A 17494-nucleotide genomic window follows, 5' to 3' on the forward strand; every position below is an offset into this window, starting at 1 on the left:
GTGTAATTTCACCAAAAATTATATCAGAATCGGGTGAACGGGAAGACATTTCCCTCTTTTTTCTTACCTCGAGAAACTTTAACTAAATGTTCTTGTCCGAAAGCTTCCTTAGATGCCCAGCAGCCTCTCGGAAGATTACCCTCCCACCCTCCCCCGACCCCAAGTCTTACTTGTCACCACTCGAGTGGTCTACACACACAAACCAAGTACAATAAACAATGTCGCTAGTAAAAAAAAAAAACCTTTATTACAAAATATTTGCGGTTCTATTTACATTAAGCGTTGTTTTTCACTCTGGTGATTAAAAATACTTCGTCTACCTGGTAAGTCTCTCTGACCCAAAATTAAGATTTGACTTGCAACTATTTATTTTGTTTAAATATAAAAATCTACTAAAAATTGATGAAACTATAAAAGATTTAGAGATCCTCAAAAGACAGGTTTAAAGCTGGTCGGTGACTCTGAGTTATAGCTTTAAGAATTGCACGACATTCGGAACTAAGAAACGAAGGCAGATTTAGTGTGGTTAACTTAAAGCTTGAATGCTTTAAAGTTCTACATAGACTGGCAACACTGGTATCAGTGAAAAAATTATTTCCCAGATTTAGTGTGGTTAGCTTACAGCTAGGATGCTGTAAAGCTTCAAATAGAATGGCAATACCGGTATCAGTAATGCGATTCTGCGTTATAGTTAGTGTGTTTAGCTTACAGCTTGGATGCTGTAAAGCTTCACATAGACGGACAACACCGATATCAGTCATAGCACTAATCCCCAGATTTAGTGAGGTTAGCTTACAGCTTGGATGCTGTAAAATTTCACATAGACTAGCAACACTGGTATCAGTGATAGAACCACCCCGCAGATTTAGTGTGGTTAGCTTACAGTTTGGATGCTCTAAAGCTTCACACGGACTGGCCACACTGGTATCAGTGATCCCAGTGGTCACTAGCCTTAATGTGGTTAACTTCCTTACTACTAATCTATTAATAACATCAACACATTCATCAGTCAAGTAAATGTAGACTAAGTTCAGTTCACACACAAGACAGTGTTCATTGTTCAGTGAATTACAGACTCGTTGTATTCCAGACAGTTAGCTGTGATTCGCTAAGTTCTAACTCCTCAACTGTGACGAACTTATCAGAACATTTGTGTTGTGCCTCTCCAGCTTCCTCTTTATTTAGTTCACTGATAATGTCCAACACAAATGATACTCCAATGCAGTTCACATCAGAAAAATTCTTAAAAGCCACGACGTCGTCTGAATTACAAAAGGCTTGCGGATTATTCCTGATGAATTTTTTGGCAAATTCTTTGTTTTGATACTCATTCAGACACGTCATTTTAAAATTGCGATGTATAAAGGGTGAATCTAATAATTTTTCCATCAGTTCCTCGTTTCCTTCATTTGACAACACACCAGCCATGAATTGGAAAACCATTTCAGAGCATTCTTCGTCTGGAACACAATTTTCCTTAACAAACCAACGAGCAGCCAAGAATTCTTGGACGGTTAGATGTGTGAAGCTAAAGTGCTTCGTGGTTGTAATCAGTGCAGTCCTAAAAGGCTGACCACAGTAAAGAAGACCGCTACCTTTAAGTTTGCTGACTTCTTCCGCTTCAAAATCGCCTTCCATCTCGCTTTCATCAAAAGTTGGCTTTCCTTCAACCAACAGTTTAGCCGCTAGCTCTGATAATTTCTCTAATGTGTTCTTGATGACAGGAGGGGGCTTGAAGTGCTCAGGAATTTCTTTCTGTCTGTATTCTAAATCGGCGCAGTGTTTAAGTTCAAAGATATCAACAAGTTTGGTGTAAATGTCGGTTGTTGAGACAGGAAGGTCATCAGGATTTTCTGATTCAGAAAGGGTATACTCCATCTCAAAGCACAACAGATAACAGAGCATAGGAATATGAGCAAAACTGACAAGGTTCTCATTGTTCGTGACATGTTTAAGTACAGCGTTCTTCATATTTTCGTTTTTCTTGAAGTATTTCTCAATGTACTCTTTCACTTGTTCTGACGAAAATCCCGCAATTTCCACGTATTTTTTAAAACGGATTCCTCCCATCTTGTTTGATTCATCAGGTCGCGAGGTAATCATGACGATAGCCTCTTTCAAGATTTTTCCTTTGATGAGTTTTGAACATAATGCGGCCACCGGCATTTCACGTCTAGCGTCATTGGGATGCTGTTTTTCTACGTTTCCAGTGATGTAGTCTTGCTTTGAATACTCATCATAGCCGTCGAGGATGATCATAACTTCCTTGGGATGCTGTACAATGAACTCAAATGTAGAGTAATCAATGTTACATTTGTCATCCAGTACCGAACAACAATTTAAGATTTCTCTTAAAGTCACACAGTTATTTTCAAGCAAATTCAATTAACGGAAAGTAAGCAAATACACAAATTTTAAATTGGGGATTTCAGTGTCTTCTCGTGCTTGAAATAATTTGTTGTTGGCCCAATCGCGAATCACTTTTTGGCAAAACAGGGATTTCCCAATCCCTGCTTTTCCAACGACAAGAATAGAATTAGCACACTCCTGATCATCAATCGTGCCAAGAAATATTTCACTGCAGTGCTTGACTGGAGTACTGCTGACTTTCCCGTAGTACTCAAGCACTTTTCTCCTTGAATTATATGTCTCGTCATTCTTGATCAGGGCTTTTCTTCCATGTTGTATGAGAAGATTCGTGAATATTTCGTCTGTTTCCGCGTTGGAAATCGTGCGAGATGCAAGCAGTTTGGGTTGGAACTCCGTTTGGTCTATGATGGAAGTCTTTAAAGCTGAAGTGTAGGCACTTACGGCTAAAATATAAAAAAGAAACATATTTAATTAATAATATGAACACGAGAATAGCAGTTTAAGTACTTTCACTCATACTCCACAGAGCTTAACTGTTTTGAGGGCAGGTCAATCAACACACAAGCGTTGAAGAAAAAGATTTTAGGCTATATTGGTATTACTCTTATTGATGAAAAAAGTATAACAAACTAAAGGCACATAAGTACCACACATAGTTCTAAACCTTAGAGGCTTAGTCTTGAATGTAAATTTCAAAGTTTAATGTCTGACAGAGAAACAATTCCAGGATTGGATATCAGAGCCCCAACTCATGGACCCTATAATGGTTAAAAATCGGTGGTGGTTTGGGGAGGAAGGCCCCCTTCTTCAAGAGGTCCTGGCCCCACCCCCATCGGATCCACTTGTCTGACACTCAAATTCATGAAACAACACGATTACATATTACCATTTAATACGAAGCATTTAACAATTGCTTTTCTAGATATAAGTCTCAGCCTATTGTGGTTTCAGAAAAAAAAAAACCAAAATTTCTGTGTTTTCTAAACAAAAATCGTGACCCTCTTCTCTCAAAAAATCCTGGATCCACATTTGATTACAATATCTGATTATGAGAGTTAAAATAGTGGCATATAAGTTCACTGTTTATCATTATCATTCACATGTCCACAATTATTACACTCATCAAAACATGTTGGACTTACCTTGAGAGGATAATTCATTGGCACCTAAATGAAATAATAAACAAAAAAATGAATGTTGTCTCTTTAAACAATTTACTAAAGAAATTTACTAACCATATGATTCATTCACTTCGAACTAATCATATGTCAGGTTCCATAAAGGGTTAAAAAGGAAAAAAAACAAAACCATAAACATGTTTGCTGGCATTTATCACTTCCCTATCCCTTCCAATAGTTTCACCATCAAAATAAAGTCACACATGTAGTACTGGATAAATATATTTTTTTCAGTTTAAAACAATTTGATTTGTTGCTTATTGGGACATAAATCAAATCACTTCAAATCACTTTGGCAGACGGCAGGGCATGAAATTGCGCCTAAATTTTTCACTTTGGCGACCAAATCCTGAAAGTTAGTCGCCAAATTGGCGACTAGAACGTTTCATCATAACCTTGCCAAGAGATATAGTGAATTAAAAAGATTTGCAAAGATAAATCCGTGGCAAACTTCCTCGTTAACTTTGTTTCCAAAGCGTAGCACATGCATCTCGATCGATAACTAGACGCCATCTTGGATTTAGATGAGCCTGAACGTTGTATATCATCCATCCTAGTGTCCACTTTGTAGCACATTAAAGATCTTTTCGCTAACTTAATTTTGGAGGTTCTTAATCTAGAACACTGACAGCGTAAAGAAAGATTTTGTTTGTCTTTGAAAATGGCGACCAACTTTTTTTGAATTAGCTACCACTTTGAAGAGTTTAGGAGCCAAGTGGCTATCAGAAAAAAAGGTTAATTTCACGCCCTGCAGACGTCATTAGCCTCTGAATTCTCCATATTTTGGTGGTGTTACATAAACCAAGCTAACTATAGAATACAGGCCAGTTCACCAGGCTTATGGAGTGAATTGTTATTCATCATTATATCACTCAATTAAACTACAAGTTTTTTTCTCCCACCACTCCCATGAGTGACCAAGACAGAATTTCTCCTTACTATATCTATACAATATCATGCAGACAAGTGATGAGAATAAAGAAAAATAATAATTATGGGATTACTAGTTGATCTGATACCACATTCTCCAAACTAACATAATGAGAATCATTTGGCAGACAGTAAGGAGAATTGTCAACAAGATCTTGGGAGTTAAAGGGTTAAGAGGCCTTGTTTAAGCTACTGGAATGTTAACTAAAAAAATGGGTGACTTAATTTCCTATTTGTGAACAATCACTAAATAAATCATGTTGATTTATTATCCATAAAAGAATATGCTGTGGGAACTTAGATCTAAGTCAGACCTATCCTTGTAAAAAGACAAGATTGAGACAGGAAGCAATACCTGCATTAAAGTGAGGCCAATCTTGGAATATGACTGGATCATTCAAAATGTTGGCCACGACAGATGCTGCCATCACACAGGAAATTTCTTTCCATTTCTTACTTGAAGACTGCGTTTCATCTGCAAAGTCTTTGATGCCCTTGACTACCACCCATTCTGTCTTAAAATCATGGGCTGCTGCATACACTCCTAAAAAACACAACAAAACAAAAAAACAGTCATGTCTGTTAACTATATATTAAGCTTATTTCCTTACCATCCTTAAAATATTTGTTCAATCAAAGCTCACAAAGATTCACATTCTAACTGTTTGTAAACATGAACATTGCAAAAAGACTTTAGTTAGTATAACTGAAAACTTTAACCCTTTAACTCCCTCTGATCTGATTGTTAATTCTCCCTTCTAGCTACTACACATTTCCTTGTAAATTGGTAATGAGATTTGATGTTTGATCAAGTTAATATCTTGTACCTGATGAGTTTGAGTATTCTCACCACCTGTTTGCTGGATAATGTATGGATATTATAGGGAGAAGTTACATGTTAATCACTTCTAGGAATTAATGGGTTGATGTGTGTCATACAATTCTTTTGTCTGCTGTTAGTTAGGAGAATTTGGTTTTGGATCAACCAATAATCCCCTTATTGACATTTTTTTCTTTACCCATTACTTGTCTGCTTGATAAAATATTGAGGAGAAATTCTGTCTTGGTCACTCATGGGAGTTTCAGGTTTAACAGAGACTGTGATACTATTCCTCAACTCTCAAACTATTTAACAAAATACTTTCTACAATTTTCATGCAACAAATTTTAAAAAAATTCATGACATCCTGATGGAGCACATTCAATTTAGTTATCCAGAAGAAGTCTTAGTCACCTTCACCTGCCAAACATCAAATCACTTTAAATACACAATATATAATTCCTGCAAACTGGGCATGTTATATGGTATAAGCTATTTCTTGTACCAGCAGAGACAATACCAAAGCAGTTTTTTTTAAATACTTAATTGCTACATGTGCAAAAATTCTTGGCTTATCAATTATTTGAATTATTATGATTCTCACCTCCACCTTCCATTTCAACTGCAATTGCTTCAGGATGTTGACCAATTATATCTTTCTTTCCTTCTGAGATACTCAGAACCACTCCATCACAGTGCACTTTGGCATCATATTCATCAGCATTTTGTAAAGGTGCCTTCCACCCATCAGCCACATGTTTGATCAGGTTACCAATATCTCTGCTGGGGGGAGTTTTGTGTGCAGCTGTTATCAGCTTTGCTGAAACAACCACATCTCCTAACTTGAACTTTTTGCTGTTCAAACCACTGCAGGCACCGACAGAAAAAATAGCCTTGGGTCTCAGTAGTAAGATGGCATCTTTTGAAACAGACAAGGAACCCCCAGGAACATCAGGACCTTTGGAGCACCTCATCAATGCAATTTTTGTCTTCTTTTCTTGATCATCACCCATGCACCCAAAGTACACATACCCAGTGCTGTAGTGATAACTCTTAAAGGGTTCCTTCAGGTAGGCAAAGCAGCTTAAGAACTCACAGTCCTCCACTGTTAATAAAAGAATATCAACAGGCAGTTCAACAGTTTTCCAAGGATTAATGATAGTTGGGAGATCACTTAACTTTAGAAGTTTGATACTGAGCTCTGGTGGGTTGCTATTGCCAGTCTGTGCTGATCCATTTTTCACTACCTTTATTATTGTCTCTGAAAAAGAAGATAGTAGTTTTTTTTAAACTATTTGCGTGTGACAATTAATCAGCTTACCTAAATGAAATCAGAAGATTATACAGATAAAGAAAAAAGAGCAAATTATGGTTACAGATGACATATCAAGGGAATATAGATTTACAACTTCATTTTGCATAATTGTTACTTTTAAAACAAAATCTGTGGGAAATTCATTTCATTAATGATCTAGTATGACTTACATTATTGACTCTAAAAAGTTAGTTTAAAACTCAGGTTAAACAAAAAATTACACACACCCCTCTCCCATGAATTTTGTTCAGAAATGTCAAAGGAATCCTCCATGTTCCCTCCTTTCCTGGCCTTTTTCACAATTTTGTCTTCATGCGATTTGACAGTGACGCAGTCATCATCTTTCAACCACTCTCTCAGAAGCTCTTGGTAGTATTCTTCAAGATCAGCATCCATACAATGGAGTGTAGGATCATCTATTACTTCCTCATAGCTGGTCCCTCCAATACGCAGAAAGATGTCTTTAATGCTGTTCCAGTACAAACTAAAAGTTGGATCATCAACTGAAGCATTAGCAGCATGACTGAAAACTCTGTCCCTGAAAAACTTGATGCGAGTGATGTCAGCTGCTGTAGAGGTGTCTGATCCTGGAGGAAGGTTATTCCAGCTGGAGGCAGGGAGAGTCAGACCCCAGATATTCCTCAGAAGAAATACCAGTAGGGAGGTGTCAAAGTCCCTTGAGCAAACTGAAGATTTGTAAGCAGGATACAGTTTGTGCCACTGGGAGTTACTCAGGACTCTTTTCTTTCGCAGTGTTTGCAATTTTGCATGATTTTTTGGATCAGTCAGAACTGTGTGAAGATTTCCTGGTGGAAATATCCTGTCAAAGATCTCCCTCAGCACACATGATCCAACATCAACAAGAAGACGACAGAGCCGTGCATAATTAGAGGTCTCTTTGGTAGAAGGATGCAATGGGGTGGCAGAAGCCATGAAATCAAGTCCTCTGTAAAGAAATGCTTGTTATTAATACATGGAAGGCAACATTACAGAGCACACACAAAAATCATTGCTTTGTTCTAACTTTACAACACCAGAATATTACAGCACTCCAAAATGAGTTAAATATCACGCAACAGATCAATAGAATAAGTTTGAGGCATCTTCCATTTTAACCCTTTAACCTCTAAGAGCTGTGATTGGCTTCTAATTTCTCCTTACAGTATCAACCTTGAATCAAATGTATGAGTCATAAGAATTAAGGAGATCATCAAAAATTTAAAAAGTTTCTGATTTTCACATCACACTTTATCTATTTTCTCATATTCAATATATATAGTACAAGATATTCCTTTGACTTGTAGATAGCAGATGCTAATCCAGGCAGGGCAATTGTTTTATTTACAAAATAATAGGGTTACTGTCAACGAAATCAGGTGCCTTCCAGAAAAATCATCCTAATCGTACTACTATTAAAGATCATGGCTAGTTTAATCAAAGATGAAGTCAAACGGTACACAGGAAACTTTCATGCGCTATATTACACATGTGATTAGATTGCACCAGAAACCTCAGAAAAAATACATCACAGTAAAGCTTATTAAGTAAAGATTATAGAAATAGCAAACCTTTTCACATTTTTTGTTTTGGTAGGCACATGTAAGCACTTAAACACAACATTGATGGTGCTTGCTTTACTGAATTCCCGGCCTCCACTTTACCCCAGACCTCAAAACAAACTGGACAGTATTACTCAGCAGATTACAGGCTGTGATTGGCTTCTAATTTCTCCTTACAGTATCACTCTTGAATCAAAAGTAATGGGTCACAAGAATTAAGGAGATCATCAAAATTTAAAAAGTTTCTGAATTTCTCATGTCACACTTTTATCTATTTTCTCATATTTATGACTCCTTTGACTTGCAGATAGCAGGTGCTGATCCAGGCAGGGCAATTTTTTAGTTAAGATTGCTGTTAACAAAATAGGGTGCCTTCCAGGCTAACAAGGTCCTAAGAGAATCTATTGTGAAGTTGGACAATAGTAAATATTACATGCGTCAATGCAGTCATGCTACTGACCAATGAAACACAACATGAAAGCCCCTGGCAGGCCTCCTGACAAAGAGCTCCTTTAAAATTTCCAAGAAAGGTCATTTCATGAAAAGGAAACGTAAATTAAACATAATTCAAACATCATCAAGCAAGCCGGGGCCATGGAAAATGAACAACTTAAATTTCTTTGGCTTGAGCTCTCTTTACCAACTTCTAGTTGACTGTTTTAGGCTGTTTGATGGAGCCTCTTATTACTCAACATTTTGTGAAATGTGCTAGAGATTCCCAGTGAATATGCAGTGCAAGATGTGATGTAAACAGTATATGCAAATTGAGATACTGGATGAAAGCCTGCAGAAAACATCAACACTCTGCTGGAGGCCTTTTTGTTTATGACACCTTTTGTTCTACAGGACAGGTTTCCTAAAAACATTCTTTCAGCCGTGTCTTGCCTCCTTTCTAAGATTTTTGTTTGGCAAATTAAGCTTATAAGTGGTTAAAACTAGTTTCTCTAACTAACTTAATAGAAAAATGAGATTTTGAACATTTCAAGCAGATTTTATTGACAGTAAATAAGAAAATATTTCATAAAAAAGATTAAAAGATACACAAGAAAAAAAAAAGGAAAATGAAAGACATTCATTGTAAAAGATACAAAGTTGTTGAGTATCTAAGTGCACTAAAGATATTGTACAACTGCAAGTTTAATTTATTTCAATCTTACAGTGTTTGAATTTAACCATTATCTCATCAGGCTCAATAGAAGAATTTTCAGTCCCTAGAAATTATTGAGACCACCATTTTTGTTTCCTTTTTGAAGGATTTCTTTGACAAATTTTTCTATTCATTTGGCATCTCATTCCAGATTTTGACACCTGGAGTATCTAATCCTAAAGAGTTGTGATGTTGATGAGTAAGTATAGGTGTAATTGTTTAATGTTCTCGTAAAAATTTTCATGATGTTAGATGGTGCTCTATTGTTATGAACATCAAGCTTTAATTTACATACAGCTTCCCAATAGAGGAAGGCAATAGGTAGAATTTTTGCATTTATAAATAAGGAGAGAGCATGTTCTTTTCTGTCAGGAAAGTAGATTAAACACAATACTTGCTCTTGGAGACAAATTTTGTTTACAGTATATTTTTTGGATGCATTGCCTCAAGCAGTGAGTTAATAGTTATATTAGGTAAAATTAAGGATTTAGAGATATTTAGGAGGACAGATGATGGAACAAAGTATCCCAGCTTAGCAATCATTTATATGGTCTTTCTTATTTAAGCAATAACACAGTCAATGTAGTTTTTCCAAGAAAGATTTTCATCGATTAAACACTTATAAAATAATAAATGTAGCTCATATTCTAAACTGACTTTTCTATTTGTTTCACTATCAAATATACTTCTTTGATAAATTCTCCTTGTCTGTTCCATAGGAAATGTAAAGAGAACAGTGTGGAGAATATGAATACCAATGTCTTAGGGTGTCAAGGGTTAAAAGTCAAATGGAGTAGGGGGACCCACACAATATCACAACACTCATACTACACATCCTCACTTTGCTACCTTCAAGACTGAGATTATCACCTGCATATTAGCCTTCAAATGGGATGCAGCAGGCATCACCATCCTTAGAGGAAATGGGGGCATACTACCCCCGAAAACTATGAAAAAGAATATGAAGTTGCTATGGAATACATTAGTCTAAGTGAGCATTTCCACTGCTGGAAAGACTTTGAAGCAAGTCAGAGGGAACAAGGAGTAAATTATATTTAAAAGGATAATTAATTTCAAGTTATTTAACGAAAGCCGTGATTTGCTGTAAGAAACAATAGTTTCAGCTTGAGAACATAAAATTAAATTTGTTTTCATGAGACTCACACTCAATGTGAAAGACTTGAGAGCTTTGACTAGCGCTTTTAAGTGGGGCAGTTTATAAGCAGCAGTTTTCAATGTTTTTGGAGTAGAGGTACATGCATCAGTTGTTCCTTTCGCTCAAAATTAAGGAATGTATCATGTTAATCACAGCAAGCCAGCAGTAAACTAGAAAATTGATTTTCAACAACTACTTTGAAAATATATTTCTAGTTTGGAAGCACAAATGAATTCGGCCACAACGGTATTTTGATCGATTTTCATCCCACGGGAACTGAAAAACTGTTCAATGTTTTTCTAGTATTAATTGAAGTAAAATAAAATTTTTACGGCATCAGGCATCCGCGATCTGATGGGCCACCAGGCAAAGCTGATGCCCTTCAAAAAGTTGACTGTAATTTTCAGGATTTCAGTCAGAATATGTTTTTCATGAGTTACGAGAGACGGAGGAGATACAGTATTATATATAATAATGAATGTAAAAACATTATGTGTTGGTCTCACCAAAAATAAGCGAATGGTTGGCGAATACGAAGATGTCTCAAAAAACATGCAGAAGGTGCTGATCGAAGCACTAATCCACGAGTTAAAACCATTTGTCTTTTAAAACACATATTTTTCAGCTGGAAGTCGAGCGAATTCAGCCAGATTCGACAAAATGATAACAAATAAGTGAATTAACATCACAAACTACCGAATAAAGCGATGTCAATAATAACTATGAGCTCTAATTCGAAAAATACGGCCATCTATTTCACTAACAAGCAGAAGGTGCTGACAGGAGCACCTAAATCCACGAGTCAAAGCCATTCGTCTTTTAAAATACATATTTAGTAGTTACCAGCCGAGCGAATCAAGCCAAATTCGACAAAATGATAACAAATAAGTGAATCATCATCAAAAACTACTGAATACAGTGACCTCAAGGGTAACTATGAGCTCCAATTCGAAAAAAAAACGAGCATCTCTTCAACAAACAGGAAGTGCTGACGGAAGCACTAAGCTACGAGGGTTAAGACAAGACCCTCTATAGCAATAACATGAATCAAGTTGAAAAGTATGTATATTGGTAAACAAATGACTTTACCTTGGCGAAAATCGTCCGCTAAGAAACGTCAAACAAGTCTTTCAAAATAGAGATCAACCACATCCTACCCGCACCTAAACTATGTTAGAAACTCCTGTACGAATAGTCTACGGGCTTTTGCCTAATGCGAGAAGGATAACCGAGGAAGACTAGAAACGAGTTTCCGGGAGATTCAATTTTCTGTATGGCGGACTATTCAATTTTCTAATAAACAGTCAAGCGACGTTGCCGAACAAGACACGTACCTTACTCCGATAATTACTGATTAAAAGCCGTAATTGTGACCAACTCGAAAGCTAATTAGCTACTTTGGTCACTGTACACGATTAAATATTCTTTCTTCTGGTTAATTTCTGTTTGAAGTTTTTCTATATCATTGTAAATCATGTTATGTTAAGTTATTTTTTCTGTAAACAGTGTGAAATAATAAACTTGAACGTAATTTGGAGTAAATCCTTTGGCGATACCATACCATGATAACTTGTGCTGATGTAGTGTGGAAAAAGCCACTCAGGTGTGGAATCTCGCCCAATTTCCGCCTCAGTTGATAACTGAACACTTCCGAAGTTATTAGCCGTTTTCATCAAATTTCCCTTGCTTTGACTCGAGGGCTCTTTTGTGAGGCTTCACAGGATGTCCCCAGAGCTATACCTGGAAGAAATTTTGGAAATTTGAATGAAACGAAGTTTGTTCTCCGCATGATTACCTGATTAGAACTCAAAACATTTATTCACCTCACTGATGAGCTGAACAAAGAATGGCGAAAAAACGTAACATTTTCGGTTTGACGTAAACTTCGTGCCTAATCTATCTGTTTACTAAACACACCTCAAGGTTAACGATAGTGTAAGTAGTTAGTCCCTTCTGTTGATTTGAACCAAAATTTCTCTGTTTCTACAGATTGCCTGTTATCGTATCGAAATTGTTCTGATCCTTATGTATTATAGTATTATAGAAACACTAGATGATTCAGACCTCTGAAATGATTGCACGCAGCTGTTTCTAGGCAAACTCTCACAACGATTTTATAAACCGCTGCCATTCAAGTACGAGGAAAACCTTTCAAAAGATTCTGATGTGGAAGACTTTGTGAGAGCTTTGTTGTTGTTCTGCCAGGCACATACTTGCTACTTGACGTTCTTAATGGCAGTAAACGGAAGATTCGAAGACCTTAGCGACAGAGTCCTTGAGAAAAGAAAGGGCACAGCGAAATATTGAAGATCAAATGCAACATGCTAAAGACGAGTTGGCTTTTCTGTCAGATAAGAAGTATCTAACATTCTGTGCACGGCTTCCATCATCCGGTGGCAAGTCAACAAATATCTTGATCCAGAAACCCGAAAGCGATAGAGGTGAGGAGGACAGGCGCAGCTTAAAACTGTTTCCAATGTCTTCTAACAATGTCGTTCAGAATACAGCTATGACACTTTCAAAGCGGCGTGTCCGTCTTAATTTTGAGAAATACGATTGTCCTTCATATGGTGTGCAGTTTATCAAGCGCACAAACTTGCCTTTGAAAATCGTGTCATCAGAAGCAGGCAGTAACGAGGACAGTTTTTAATTGGAAAAAGATATTTTAGCTTCTGAATCTCTCGAACAAAGTATCCCATTTTTTTCGTTCTCCACCTGCGGATTCACAATCCTTTACAATGACAGAGAGTTAAGTTCAGATTAAGAACCAGGAGTCATGTGAGACTGATCGAAATCGCCGTGTCTAATCCTTGCTTTGGAGTTAACAAAATGTTTTCGTATATATCCATTTCACTCCCACGATCTCAATATTAATTCTCCTCCCTCTCCGTCATACATTACCTATAGCGTTAGTTTTGAGAATTTGGTGTTAAATCAAACAATATCCCCTAGTTGATTTTTCCTGATTCTCATTACCTGTCTGCTTGACAATGTAATGATATTGCAAGGAGAAATTACTTATTGGTCACTCCTGGGAGTGAAAGGGATATTCACAATTATTTATTCATCACTTCTCGGGTTTATTTGGAACCAACATAACAACCAGCTCCCAGTTGGCTTGTCAGCTCAGTTGGTAGAACACTGCACCGGTATCGCAGAGGTCATGGGTTCAAATCCTGTACAGGCCTGAGTTTTTTTAAGCCTTATTTTCACTACTGCTCAAGTATTGTTCATTACTGCAAAGATCGCTTTCATATTCACTTCTTTATCCGCTGTTCACATGGATGATTTTCGTACATATTCACAGATATTCAAAAATTAACATTGAAGACAAAATGATTAACAATTCGCAAAGGGTTTAGATACCTACAACACAATGTGTGATGATGATCGAAAGGAAATCTTACGGGAGGAAAACGTGGAGCAATACACCGGAGCTGTAGATCTCTGACTTACTCGGATAGAAGTGCCGAGTCCTCCATCAAGATCTAATCACATTCCTACCTGGCGCTTTTTGATCCGGGAACTCAAATCTGATACAGATGTTGAAACGGACATGATCAACTCATGCGACTGATTTTAGAAATGAAGATAAAGTTTTCTCTTTTCAGTGATCAAAATGGCAGTTCGTTAAGCCTCAATAATGTTTTGATTTAAGAAATTTTTCCATCGGTGAAGGATTACTCCAGGCTAGAAATTAAGGGATGGCCATCTCACAATCTACAATGAATATCCATTATCATATCGACAGTTTACGAAGAACAATTACGAAAAATAACTCGCTAATTCATATGAACAATGAGGTTCTAAAGAAACTGTGGTGCTGCGTTAGTGGGGGAGTATAACAAAATAATTTTGGTTTAACAAACCGAGTTGATAACGTATATTGGCCACCTTAGAGTTTCGAAACAGACGTTCCAAGCGTTAGCCCTTTGTGAGGGCGAACGGAAGAATTGTGGGTTGTGTGTGTGTGTTTATATGCTGAAAAATGGAGCTACGCTATTGGTGGGAAAGTAGTGACGAGAAAACAAGAATAAATATGTTGAATGAAGAGCGTTCGTTGATACCGTTCGGATTAAGAGTGCCGATTTGAAAGCGAAATTTTTGTTCAAGAGTTTTGCAGCTTTCCGAACTGCATGGATGTAAGGAAACACTGCAGAGTGCCATGTGCTGCAAAGAATTACAAGAGAGATTAAAGTGTATGGAAACTGGTTTGCATGCGTCCTTGTCATTACTTTCTAAGTCGTGAAGTTGTTCTCGGATTAAATCACCTAGTCATCTTTCTGTTTCACCAATTTATCTCTTTTTGCAATGAGTGCACGTTCTACAATAGATAACATTAGTGGGGGTGCACGTGAAGTGACCAGTAATCTTAATGGATCGTTTGTCTCCCGAGCTAATTTTTGTGTCTGCCCACATTTATTAGTATACTGCTGCCAGTGTTTTTAGGTTTTCAAAGTAAATCATGAGAAACAGGGCCAGCAATCACTCCAGTTCACGATCAAAAGCGATATTGCATTTGGCCGATTTATAATTCTCTTTTCATAAGGTAGTGACGAGAGGTGGGTGGTCGGAGAGGGAAAGTGGGGAGGGGGTTGGCGGGACGGGAATCAAAAAGAGGATGCCTTTTTTTTGTATATAAGAAGTATGAACGGCACCTCTAACAGAAGAACTTGTCAGGTGGGAGGGGAGGCATGAAAGTAGTGGAGAGGGGGTTGGGGAGAGGAGAATCAAACAGAGAATGCTTTTTCTTTTTGCATAAGAAGTATGAATGGCACCTCTAACAGAAGAACTTATCAGGTGGGAGGGGAGGCACAGTGTGCTATACTTTTGTTTAAATGATAAAACATTATCATTTCCTGGTATCTAGAAGCCAAACCTTATTTAGAAAATTGCCATCAAACTTACCCTCGTTTGATTTTCGTTCGGCTACCTTAACCTCGGACGTCATCAGTATAACTGCGGTGCACTGCAAATACCTTGCATTTGACGACTTGTTTTAGGTTTGCATAGAAACGAACGTGGTTTAGCCATAACTAAATCTGAGGTGTAATTCAAATCATCCAACTGCAAACCTTATAACAATTCCCTTTAGTTCGGATTTTGCGTTGATAGAATGAACTACTTGAGATCGAGGTTCGTCGACATGACATGATTTACGCGCCCAGTTGCACACGCATATCATCTGTAGACAGTCTAGACATGCTGTGATACGCTTCAAACAGACGCCTATTTTTGTTTATTTTACTCAATAATTTAACCTTAACACCCTAATATCAGTATGCATATTCTCCCTGCTGCTCTCTATACATTTTTCAAGGTGCTGATAAGGAGAATTTGTTTAACAATCAAGAGTTTTTTAAATGATGATCACTTCCTTTATTCTCATGACCTTAGTGTTTGATTCATAGGTGATATTGTAAGGAGAAATTTGATGCTAATCACTCCAAGGTGTTAAAGGGTTAAGGTTTCTTTTCCAAAATCCCTACCCCCCACCCCAAGGGATCGAACTCTCATCTTAGAAGAGCAGTGTTACTCGTATACATTATCGTGTTGCATAGGAGCGCAGAATCCGAGGGAGGAGTTATCCGGAGGAAGTAGGATTTATTAGAATGGAAGGGATGAAATTATTGCCTCGTCTTGTAGTATTTTCACTAAACCCTTACCGTGTACAACTTCCAAAATGCTGTTGTGTAATTAAAGTGAAGGAAGTTGTGCTCTAACAACAGAATACTTTAAAGACCTTCAGACAAGCAACAATTGGGGGATCAGGATATATTTGCACCAGGTTATTGTAGCCTGAAATAAGGTGCCAGTGTTTCATAAGAATTTTTTTGACATTCTGGTTAGCAGGGTTGAAAGTCCTAACGAACGGGAAAATCTTTTTAGATGATTTCGGTTTGTTTCTCATAGCCGTGTTGCGTGATGAGAACTGGGCATCGGCAAACACCTTTTGGACGAGGTCCTGAGGGTAGCCTCGTTCTATAAGGCGAGATAAAAATTCTTTCTTCCTTAGCTCAAAAGATTCTTTAACCGAGTTTGTTCTCATTAAGCGTATTGCCTCTCATTTTACAAAACCCTTCTTAACCGTTTAACCCCTAAGAGTGACCAGCATCTAATTTCTCATTGCAATATTACCCCTTAATCACGCACTAAGGTCATGAGAATTACGGAAATGATCAACAACCACAGAAGCTCTGGATCATTAAACTAATTCTCCTTTGTCAGCACCTTAGGAAATGTATAGAGAACAGTGTGGAGAGTATGCATATTGATGTTAGGGTGTAAAGAGAACAGTGTGGAGAGTATGCATACTGATGTTAGGGTGTAAAGAGAACAGTGTGGAGAGTATGCATACTGATGTTAGGGTGTATAGAGAACAGTGTGGAGAGTATGCATACTGATGTTAGGGTGTATAGAGAACAGTGTGGAGAGTATGCATACTGATGTTAGGGTGTATAGAGAACAGTGTGGAGAGTATGTATACTGATGTTAGGGTGTATAGAGAACAGTGTGGAGAGTATACATACTGATGTTAGGGTGTATAGAGAACAGTGTGGAGAGTGTGCATACTGATGTTAGGGTGTATAGAGAACAGTGTGGAGAGTATGCATACTGATGTTAGGGTGTATAGAGAACAGTGTGGAGAGTTTGCATACTGATGTTAGGGTGTAAAGGGAACAGTGTGGAGAGTATGCATACTGATGTTAGGGTGTAGAGAGAACAGTGTGGAGAGTTTGCATACTGATGTTAGGGTGTAAAGGGAACAGTGTGGAGAGTATGCATACTGATGTTAGGGTTTAAAAGAGAACAGTGTGGAGAGTATGCATACTGATGTTAGGGTGTATAGAGAACAGTGTGGAGAGTATGCATACTGATGTTAGGGTGTATAGAGAACAGTGTGGAGAGTATGTATACTGATGTTAGGGTGTATAGAGAACAGTGTGGAGAGTATACATACTGATGTTAGGGTGTATAGAGAACAGTGTGGAGAGTGTGCATACTGATGTTAGGGTGTA

General features: G+C 37.5%; 1 pseudogene across 1 annotated transcript; it reads right to left on the reverse strand.

Annotated features, from left to right (window-relative positions):
- Positions 1–221: 221 nt before the first annotated feature.
- Positions 222–11687, reverse strand: LOC149043503 (uncharacterized; annotated as a pseudogene). The gene is made up of 6 exons (XR_016187885.1): positions 11565–11687; positions 6841–7559; positions 5903–6559; positions 4834–5022; positions 3513–3536; positions 222–2813 (listed from the first exon to the last, which is right to left on the reverse strand). The product of XR_016187885.1 is annotated as an uncharacterized LOC149043503 (transcript).
- Positions 11688–17494: the final 5807 nt, after the last annotated feature.

Source organism: Pocillopora damicornis, chromosome 6 (genome assembly GCF_964200805.1).
Source record: "Pocillopora damicornis chromosome 6, jaPocDami1.2, whole genome shotgun sequence".
NCBI lineage: Eukaryota > Metazoa > Cnidaria > Anthozoa > Scleractinia > Pocilloporidae > Pocillopora > Pocillopora damicornis.